Below are 11,009 nucleotides of genomic sequence, written 5' to 3'. Positions count from 1 at the left end.
TGGATAACGTTTGTCACTTGTTAGCTAGCTAGCCAACTTTAGCTAACTCAGTCACGTCAAACCGTGAAGGACAGTACATTAGCTGCATGTTCGTTTGAGCATTTTTTCTATTGGCATTTACATATATAGATATGTCCATGATAATGACCTTGGTGGGTGATTTCGCCTGGATCAGTGTTACGAACCCCGTGGCTTTAAAAGTCTAGGGTGGATGGAACAGAGACCCGTAACATAATTCATGCAAATTAGAATCATGACATGGAAACAGTGAGAACAAAAACTACACCGACAACCATAAACTACCGTCAAACACAAGATGTTTATTTTGAACACACGGTAAAGGTTTGGGAAAAAGGGCTAAGCAGGACCCAAGAAATGAAACAATAATGTAAAAAAAAAAAAAACTGATCTTGCCTGCCTCAAGAACCGCTAAGCTACTGCTAATCATACAAAAATTACAGTAGGTGGTCCGCTCAGGTCTAACTAGTGTTTTTAGACAATTTTCTTCCTACGGGTAATGTATGCCCAAGGGCAACTTGCTTAAATCCCCCTTTTCCCAGAAACACAGAACAAAGTTACCAAACAGAGTAACCAGCAAATGAGTGAGTACACAAAACACAGGACACCACAGTATCCATACTCACATACGGAAATAGTCTCTCTACAAACACAACTGACTGGCTTTTAAAACAATGGAAGGTGTAAGTGAAAAACCAGAAACAGGTGGTGCAATACAGAGGAATGTCCACTGATTGGTCCACCTCAGCAATCAGCAGCCAAACGACCACCAATCAGGAACATAAAGGACACCTGTGATTAGGGCAGAAGGAGAGGAAAAAACACAAAAACACACACAGAGGATACCTGTATCCGTAACACTCAGAAAAAGTTGTCTAATCTCGTCTGGGCATCGTTCACTCTCCATGTATGGTACAGAGATCTAAATTCAAAAGTGAAACATTTTGTTTCAGTGGTTGGACAGGCAGACTGCGAGGGGAAATAATGTGCTGATAAAAACATGATATTCTTTTGAGGCACAGTGAGAATTTTCAGATGGAACTGTTAGCAGGCATAGCATGCCTGGTTGTGACTGCCAATATAGCACGGCTTGGAACGCTGCTTGTCCAATCAGCATCCAGGATCCAAACAACCAGTTTTATAAAAGTACATTTTACTCTACACTCTTAGAAAAAAGGGTTCGAAAAGTGTTCTTCGGCTGTCCCCATAGCAGAACCCTTTTTGGTTCCAGGTAGAACCCTTTTTGGTTCCAGGTAGAACTATTATGTGGAAAGGGTTCAACACGGAACTCAAAAGGGTTTTCCAATGGGGACAGCTGAAAAACCACTTTTAGGTTCTAGATAGCACCTTTTTTCTAAGCATGTAGGGTGTGTTCGTAAATTCAATCTGGAGTGCCAGAGGGCGCTCAGAGTGCGCTCTGGGCGTTTGTAAATTCAGAGCGTTGTCAGATTGTCAATTTGTAACTTCAGAGTGTTTCGCTCTGGGAGCGTTCAGAGCGCACACTGGACGCTCTGGCCGAGGAGTAGGGTTGATCTGAGCGTTCTGACCTCACAACGGCAGTCAAGCACCCAAGCTAAATGGCTAACATTGGCTAGCTTGCTAGCTAATTTTCCCCCAAGATCGGACACCCCCTAACTTCGGACACTCTCTAGCGGTTGGAGGACTAAATCACCTCAAGCTCAACATTTAAATGGACTGGAAAATAACGGTAAGTTTTGCGACTAACGACACCCTTCTAGCTAGCTGACCAGCGATTTTCAGTGCAATTTATGTAAGTGAAGTTAGGTTTGAGCGTTTTCAAAAAAGCTATATATGTACACATTTTGTGGAACACGCTGCATATTGTAAAATTCGACAATATGCAGCGACAGACCACACATAATTTAATATTCAACTTTTTGCCTCTGAAATATAGCTAACGGATTTTCTAATGTTGCTAGCTTAGTTGCTAAATGTTGATAGAACTGCAAAGACAGCAAAAAGGAAAGAAATTGTAAGCGTTAGATAATACATATCACGAAAACAGCTGAATGTTGTCAAGCTTTATCGTATCAAAATTGGAGTCCTCTGACAGAGGCGTTTTGCACAATCTGCAAAAATTTATTTGGAACTTTGAACCATGAACTTTTTGACACCTATTACTGTTGGCTATGTTTCATCTTACAACAGCTACATAGAGGCAGTATTTAGTCAAATTGTACAATGTATGCATCAATATTAAACTAATTGGGACACAAATTTTCATTACAGATAACATCAAACAAAAAACGTGGGTACACTTTCAGTTATTGTGAAAACGTTCATCACCTTTCAATGCCTTTGCTTTGAAATGTAAATGTTTATACATATTCAGATTGAGTTATCTTTCTAAAATGTGTATAGTATGACAAGTTATTTAGCTACATGTATTAACACCACAGCATGGAGAAAGTCAAGAGGAAGCAGTAGAGTGAGGTGGACATGTTCCATGCCATGGAGGACTGCGGGGCAGGGATGGCTATCCGCCAGGCAGCCAAGGTTGGGCATCTTTTGTTTTTAGGAGATTACCATGTGTATGTGAATTTTCTCTGCTAGTAACAGTTTTATTTTCTTATCTACCAAGGTGCATGGTGTACCTCGGCAGACCCTGGCGGACAGGATGAGCGGCTGGGTGACCAATGGTTGTCACAGTGGACCACCCACATTGCTTGCGCTAGAGGATGAAAATTATCTGGTGCAGTACTGTATCTACTGCGCCACCATGGGTTCCCCTTCACCAGACAGAGGCTGATGAAATACGCCGACAAAATACGCAGGGATTTGGTGTTCTATGTATTTATGTATGTAGATTGGTGGATTGACTGTTCTCAATGTGTGTGATGTAAATGTGGATGTGTATGGTGATGCCAAAACAAACATTTACATCCTGGATGGACAATTATATATTCTATTCTATTGTAAGTTTCGGCACCCAGGGGAAACAATCCCACCACTGGGGAAGAGGTGGTGGGAAATGTTCAGGAGAAGGCACAAGAACCTGAGCATGAGGAGGCCTGACACCCTGGACAGGGGGAGAGCTGAGTGTGCCACACGTCCGACGATGGACACCTTCTTCACTTCTTATGAGAATCACTTGGAGGAGAGTGGTGTCAAAGTTACGTCAATTCAAATCTGGTATTAGGAACAAAAGAGGTCAACACGACTTCTAAGATATACTAGTATTTTAGTTAATGTAAAACCTTCAATGGTAAATATGATGTTTCGTATATACGGGCTCCTTGAAATACCTCGCAGGGCACTCAGAGAACTAATCCATTGTTTCAGGTTCTTCCTCAAATACTCTGACAGAGAGAGAGTTCCCACCTCTCTGCTGGCCAATCAGAGTAGAGGCTGAGCGTGGTTTAGACTTACTCAGCCTATCCGTTGACGCACGGGCTAGTCCCAGCCCCTTAGCGCATCCCGGTTGCCAGGCATAAGTTTATCATAACAACCTGTCATGGTGAGAAGAGCCAGCTCCCCTAGACACCATTCCTACGTCCAAGGAAGGTTCACCGATCACAAAGAACCAGTATAATCTAGTATTTGGAGACACAAATTATTATCTTATCTTAACCCCTAAAACAGCTCTTCACATCAATCACAGCTTGCCAGGTGTCACAACCCACATCAGCACAGTCCAGAATGCATTCTTTCTAAGTTAGTCATCCCATCAATTATAAGAATAATAAATCCCCCATAATCCCCCTTTTCACACCCACTGGGTGTGATTCAAAATAAGAAAACACAGGGTATCATTCATTATAATACAATACAAACAAAAAGAATCACACTTTTATTAATAGGCTATGATGATATTAAAAAATAAAAACCCTCAGTCCATCTACACCCAACTTGCAAATTGTTGGTTACCAGTCACCCAGGAACTTCAAACCATCACATAAGGAAAGACAAACATTCACAATGGTTAACTTAATTACTAAAGCATAAAACACAGGATTAATAGAACACAAAACATAAGATTATTAAAACATAAAACACAAACAGAGAAGTAAATTTTGGCCCCCTTTAGACACCCTCTAGAGTGTCACTCCACCAAGCCTGGTAGGTCATATCCTCCATTCCTAGGTTGGAGTCCAGGATTGGGCCGTATCTCACCATCTGTTGGGAAACCACCTTCCCCATCTCCTTTTCTCACCAAACCTCAGACACAGGAAATAAGACAACATCCACAAAGAACAAGTATACCCATAGAAGCTATACCTTCACCCAGAATAGTTACAACAATAGTTTTCCATTTACCAAATATGTTATCAAACCAACCGTTTATGGAGCTATCAATACCAGATTTCTCAGCCAGTTCGTTCGCCAACGTGGTTACTCCCTGAAGCTCTTTGGTCACGGACCCGTCCGGTGCTATGTTGTTTGAGGATGAAAGTACAGCACATAGATCTAAACAGAACACAAACTCTGCCCCGCTCAGCCAAAAGCATATATAAAGCTATTCTATTCTGCCATGTCATTAAGCTAGTTGCCGCTGTCTGCTCAGCTAATCCCTTTATTGCATCACGAGTGTGGTTTATAAATCTTTGCTGGTTATAGTAAATATAATTTATCCAATCTACGTTTTTATTAATTGTTGACCACCAAAAAAGACTTGATTCAAACCCAGCTGCGATCTGATTCCTAGCTTTGAATTGTTCTGGAACCCCTCGAGGTACTCCTATCCCATCAATATATATATATCCTTTCATCAAAGGATCCCGGGAGGAGGTCCCACTTTCTATGTGACAACTCACCAGTCTCTGACACGTTTGATTGTTTGCGTATGTAGGTGAGTTCACAATCAGTTATCACCACACAACCATCAGATGTCAGCACAGGCCTGGTTTTGGTTCCTAAAATCCTCTGGCTGCAACAAAGAGGAGAGATTAGTCATGGTCTCTTTTAGTTGTGAAATTCTCTGTGTGGGAGCAGGAGCTAAGATGCCCTACCCTGTATCCTATCTTACTAGTCCTAGAAAAACAATTAGAATCCCCTGAGACTCCAAACGGAGGCAACCTAGGTCGGCATGACTTTGTTTTCGGGGGATACAGATAGTTCAAGTTACTACAAGACTCTTTCACCACATTCCCAGGTGGCTTGCATGGAGGATAAACCTGACAGAGAGTTAAAGCCTGTCAAGGGGAACGAAGTAGTTGTTAACCTTGGTTTGGCTTTCCCACAGGCATAACAGTCCTCTTTAGACATTTCTTGCCGTATACTAAATCCATTCCAACCACCGGTCAAGATTCCTACACCCCGTCCTACCTGTCCTACTTTCTTCAGGTCTATAATTTGTACTATCTTTACCCAGCCCCGGTCTCACTACCTCCCTCAGAGAGGTTTACTCTATAGGGTGCCCCAGTTGAAGAGGATATCTCACTTGTTCAGGTCTGTAACCTGTTTTAGCATAATTCAGACTTTCAGATAGTACCTACCCTTATATGGGTCGCACTGCCATTTTCTGGTAATTCCCTACTTTCACAATACTACACCTGTCCCTAAACTGTGTATGGAGATTGACATATCCCCTCCCCCCCCCCCCGCTTGGTATGAGCAACTACATAGTCCCAGGATGTACATGGTGACATACATATGGTGATGTCCTTCCCTAAAGTCCCTAGTACTTCTCCTTTCCCTACGTCTAGCTGTCTCCTATGCCTTCGTAGACTGTGCTCAGGTATTATTTTATCAACTTGTGTTAGGTTAAATACTACTTCTGGCTGATCAGGAGGGTTTGAGTGTGTTAGGAATATGGCCCCCACAATCAGACAGCTACCTACCATCGGGAGACCTGTGAATCCCCACCCTCGCCCTGAGAACATGTCAGACGCCAACCCATTGCTTTACCTTCTACCGAACTCACACAGGGATGATCAGACAGGGTAAGGGAATCTTCGTTAAGGAGCCAACCCCCGAGCCCTAGTGGTGATCGGTTCTTTCTCCTAACTCTGTGTTTGTTCATCAGGTGTAACTGGGTTTACCTTTTTGCAGTGTGTGACATGCACCCAGATGGATCTAATAGGACTTGATAGGGCCCTTCCCAACAGGCCTGCTTCCAGTTTTTCTTCTTTTAGGGACTGGATCCACACCCAGTCTCCTGGTGAGATAGAGTGGGTCACCTTCTCCTTTAGTTCACCTGTGGGGCACAAAACCTCTGACATACGGGTGTGGTTAATAAACTATCTTCACACATACATGTTCAGCTCTCAATTTCTAATGTTGTTGTTGTTGTTTTTTTAAAAGTATTTTGTCCTCTCCTTCGTATATATTTCTTATTTAATCCTATCACTCCCCCTTTTTGACAAATGATTTGCCCATGTGTCAATATTACCACCTACCTAAACAATCCCTTATGTAATTTATCATCCAATTGCCATGCCTTTCATTTTTGAGATTGTCTTTTGCTTCTTTATTGCTCCTCCCACTTCCTTTGTCTTTTATGGCAGCTAAATTCGACTTTCATCCAGTTCAGAATCAATTAGTAATCCAATCATCAATCTCTTATCTTGTAAAAACACTTCTGTTTAGTTCAAACTCTATTCTACCCAGGCTCTCCCGGGCTTGACCTGAAGACTGATTGTTGGACATGACAAGTCCATATTTAGGTCACCTAAGTCTTCTGCCTAGCAACAAAGAATAAAAACCTCTATGTTCATGATTAACCCAGTTATATCTAATAGCCCACCCAAAAAAAAACTCTCATCATCTTTAAATCACGACCAATGTCATATCCCTCTTTACTCTCTACCATTTGGATAACATCCCTGATGTATGTATGCCTCCTTAGAGTTCCAAATCATTTTACCATGGGCTGCCATTGCCTTCCCATAGATAAGATCACTTAATTTACCCGTATGCAGTACATAATGGAGTACCCAAGCTTTACAGCAGTTTATCATTACCAAAAAGCTCATCATTTGTTTTTAGTTTAACGGTTTTGGCGCTTCAAGTACAGCAGTTTTCCTGGATGAGTTTAACATTCGCCCCTCCTGAGTTATAGTGTGTCCTAGGTAAATGACCTCGCTCTGCCAAAGTTGAAGTTTATTTTTGCTCACTTTGTGTCCCTGTTCTGCCAGGAAGGTTAACAATTGGATTGTATCCCTCTTACATCCCTCCTGAGTGGGATTAGCCAATAGAATATCATCTACATAAACTAACATTTGGCTTCCTTCCCTAGGTTCAAACTTTCCCAAATTCCTAGTTATAGCCTGGGCAAAGATTGTAAGACTTTTCGAGTAGCCTTGAGGCATCCTAGCGTAAGTCAATTTCCTTCCCTGAAAAGTAAAGCCAAACCACCCCTGACTATCCGGATGAACTGGGATACTAAAGAAAGCATTAGCTAAATCTATCACTGTAAAATAGGAGTTCTCTGGTTTCAATTGGTTCAGCAATGTATGTGGATCTGGTACACATGGAGCTCTGGGAATTATATTTCTATTAACCCCCTGCAAGTCCATGACCATCCTCCAGTCGGCGCTAGGTGCCGCCTTTTTAACAGGAAATACTGGAGAGTTGCATTGTGCCTCATCTCCAGGAATTATCACCCCTCCCTTATGTAAATGCTCAAATGTAGGTGTTATCCCTTTTATTGCTTCTGGTTTCATAGGGTATTGCTTTTGGTATGGTCTATGATCGGATCGAGGAATCACTTTTACTGGAGCTACCCCCTTAATTAGTCCTACATCGGCTGGTCCTTGTGACCATAATTTGAACGGAATTGCTGCTAACTCAGCCTCCTGTTCCTGAGTTAAGAAAATCTCTTCCTGTCATCCGTTAAAACTTATCTCCAGGTGGACCCCGGGCAGGGTTTTTGCTCTCCAATTCAACTTTCTTCTATATCTCCCAGTGGAGTGGCTATACTGATCCCCATTTGGTGTATTCTGCCAGTCAGTAATGTTTTTCCCCTGTTTTATCAATTTACCTAGTGATAACCATTCCTCTGAATGTTCTTTCACTAGGGCAACATGGGGGCTCCACCTTTCTCTGTACAGCCTCTGGCTCTGTGAACCCATTTTAACCCAATTTGAAAAACAACAACCACAAATAGCCAGGCCTCACTTAATTTGGTAGCTCACTTTTATGACCTAAATACTGCCTAACTGAGATGAGCTAATCTCTTTCTCCTGGTTATAAGCTAAAGATGGTAGTACACACAAAACATGATACAGATATCCCCAGTCTTAACCCATCAATAATTGTTTGTATCAATCTAATTCCTCATAACTAATCCATTAAACCACTCAAAATTCCTCGAGTATACAATGATTATTTAATTGATTACCCTAACTCTGCTACATGTGATCTCATCTCAAACGATCCATTATCAATTATTTGTTCAACCCCCTAGGAAAATATGTCTCCCCTTCTATTGTTCCTGTCCCCCCTGTTTCACCAATCCAGAACCCACCACAGGCTGGCGCTATTCCCCCAGCACAACAGCCAATGCATACTTGCATCCCCGTAACGAAAATAAATTATCATTTAAAATTTTTCCAACTATTTTGTATTTTCCCGCTAACCCATTTCAGTTCACTATTCAATTTCTTTAACCGTTCTCTCTGATTAGGCCCTAATTAATAAAACAAATACTTGCTATCGTTGATAAGCATACATTTAATGATGTTCCTATCATTTGAACTATGTACTGTCTCTCACCTCTCCTCCCCCTTTCCTGCTCCTTCCTACATTATGGGGGAGGCGCGGGAAACTTCCCTACAATCTTCCTTCTTAGGGAATAATGTCATTTGTACTTGTAACATATTTTCATAGACCTATCTAGAATACTACTAAAGCTATCTTATGCAACTTTTAATACACGTAAAAACTCTCTCTCTCTCCACCCATTCCCTATTGAATAAGTGAGTCTTTCTATTTAACCCCAAAACACGCTACAAATAGTCCATTCAACATTACCAAACCAAATACTCCATCGTACCCATTCAATCAACACATCAGCAGTGGAATTTACACTCATAAATGCAGATTGTTACTCCATGCCTTGATATGATAAATAGATTTCCACCAATAGCACCATTACAATGATTTCTCATCTTACCCTCTGACACAAAATGAAGTTCCCTCACTGTACTACGTTAGCTCTACCATGATAATTAGTTCAATTGAACCCTCTATTTGCTTTGTACTATATTATACATTACGTCTAAAACAACATTACTTATGGTCAGTTTATTCCACCATCACATGATCCAACAACGCCACAACCTTAAACTCATATGGGGCGGCAGGCAGCTTAGTGACCAATAGCGCCGCGCCAACAACCGAGAGGTCGCCGGTTCCAATCCCCGAGCCGACCAGGCGAAAAATCTGCTGATGTGCCCTCGAGCAAGGCACTCAACCCCAATCGCTCCTGCAAGTCGCTCTGGACAAGAGCGTCTGCCAAATTACCGCAAATGTAAATATTCTCTACTTTCTCACCCATGACGTACGTCTACGTTCGGGTGAGCAAGTTTAGAACATCTCTCGTCAGAAACCCACATGCACCTCTCAAATAATCACCCCGTGTGGCGTTCCCAGCCAACTCCCAGTCTTTCCTGGCTCCAAAAGCCACACTGTCACGATCGTCTGACGAATGAGACCAAAGCGCAGCGCGTTGAGCGAACATGACTTTATTAAATTAAAGTACTCAATACCAAAACAACAAACAATGACGATACGTGAAGTCCTCTGTAACACTGACAGAACATGGAACAAAAACCCACAAACACAAGGTGAAAACACACAGTTTAAATATGGCTCCCAATCAGAGATAACGAGCCGACAGCTGACACTCGTTACCACTGATTGGGAGTCACACGACCAAACAAGGAAACAACCACATAGACAACCCAACCAAACAGAACACAACGAAACGAACACACCCTGGCTCAACATACAAAGTCCCGGAGCCAGAGCGTGACAGTACCCCCCCCTAAAGGCGCGGACTGCGACCGCGCCTCAAAAACCCCAAACAGGGGAGGGCTGGGTGGGCATTACTCCTCGGAGGCGGCTCCGGCTCCGGGCTTGACCACCACCCTTCTTCAATCCCCCCGTAGCGCCCCCGGTCCGATCTGACCCAGCTGGTAGGATCTGGACTGACGACGCGCACCCCTGGCTTGGCGCGTGAGGCAGGAACGGACCGGACCTGGCTGACGATACGCACCCTAGGCTTGATGCGTGGAGCCGGAACGGGCCTCACCAGGCTGACGACTCGCATCCCTGGCTTGGTGCGAGTAGCAGGAGTGGGCTGGATCAGGCTGACGGCTCGCACCCTTGGCTTGGTGCGAGTAGCAGGGACGAGCTGAACCAGGCTGACGACTCGCACCCTTGGCTTGGTGCGAGTAGCAGGAACGGGCTGGACCAGGCCGACGACTCGTACCCCTGGCTTGGTGCGAGTAGCAGGAACGGGCTGGACCAGGCTGACGACTCGCACCCTTGGCTTGGTGCGAGTAGCAGGGACGAGCTGAACCAGGCTGACGACTCGCACCCTTGGCTTGGTGCGAGTAGCAGGAACGGGCTGGACCAGGCCGACGACTCGTACCCCTGGCTTGGTGCGAGTAGCAGGAACGGGCTGGACCAGGCTGACGACTCGCACCCTTGGCTTGGTGCGAGTAGCAGGAACAGGCCGGGCTGGGCTGGCGACGCACACCGTGGACCTGGTGCGTGGAGCAGGGACCGGCCGGGCTGGGCTGGCAACGCACCCCGTAGGCTTTGTGCGTAGAGCAGGAACAGGCCGGGCTGGGCTGGCGACGCACACCGTAGGCTTTGTGCGTTGAGCAGGAACAGGCCGGGCTGGGCTGGCGACGCACACCGTAGGTTTTGTGCGTGGAGCAGGAACAGGCCGGGCTGGGCTGGCGACGCACACCGTAGGTTTTGTGCGTGGAGCAGGAACAGGCCGGGCTGGGCTGGCGACGCACACCGTAGGCTTAGTGCGAGGAGCAGGAACCGGCCGGGCAGGGCTGGCGACGCACACC

Source organism: Coregonus lavaretus, assembly GCF_964263955.1.
Source record: "Coregonus lavaretus genome assembly, chromosome: 6".
Taxonomy (NCBI): Eukaryota; Metazoa; Chordata; class Actinopteri; order Salmoniformes; family Salmonidae; genus Coregonus; species Coregonus lavaretus.
This window is presented reverse-complemented; position numbering follows the sequence as displayed.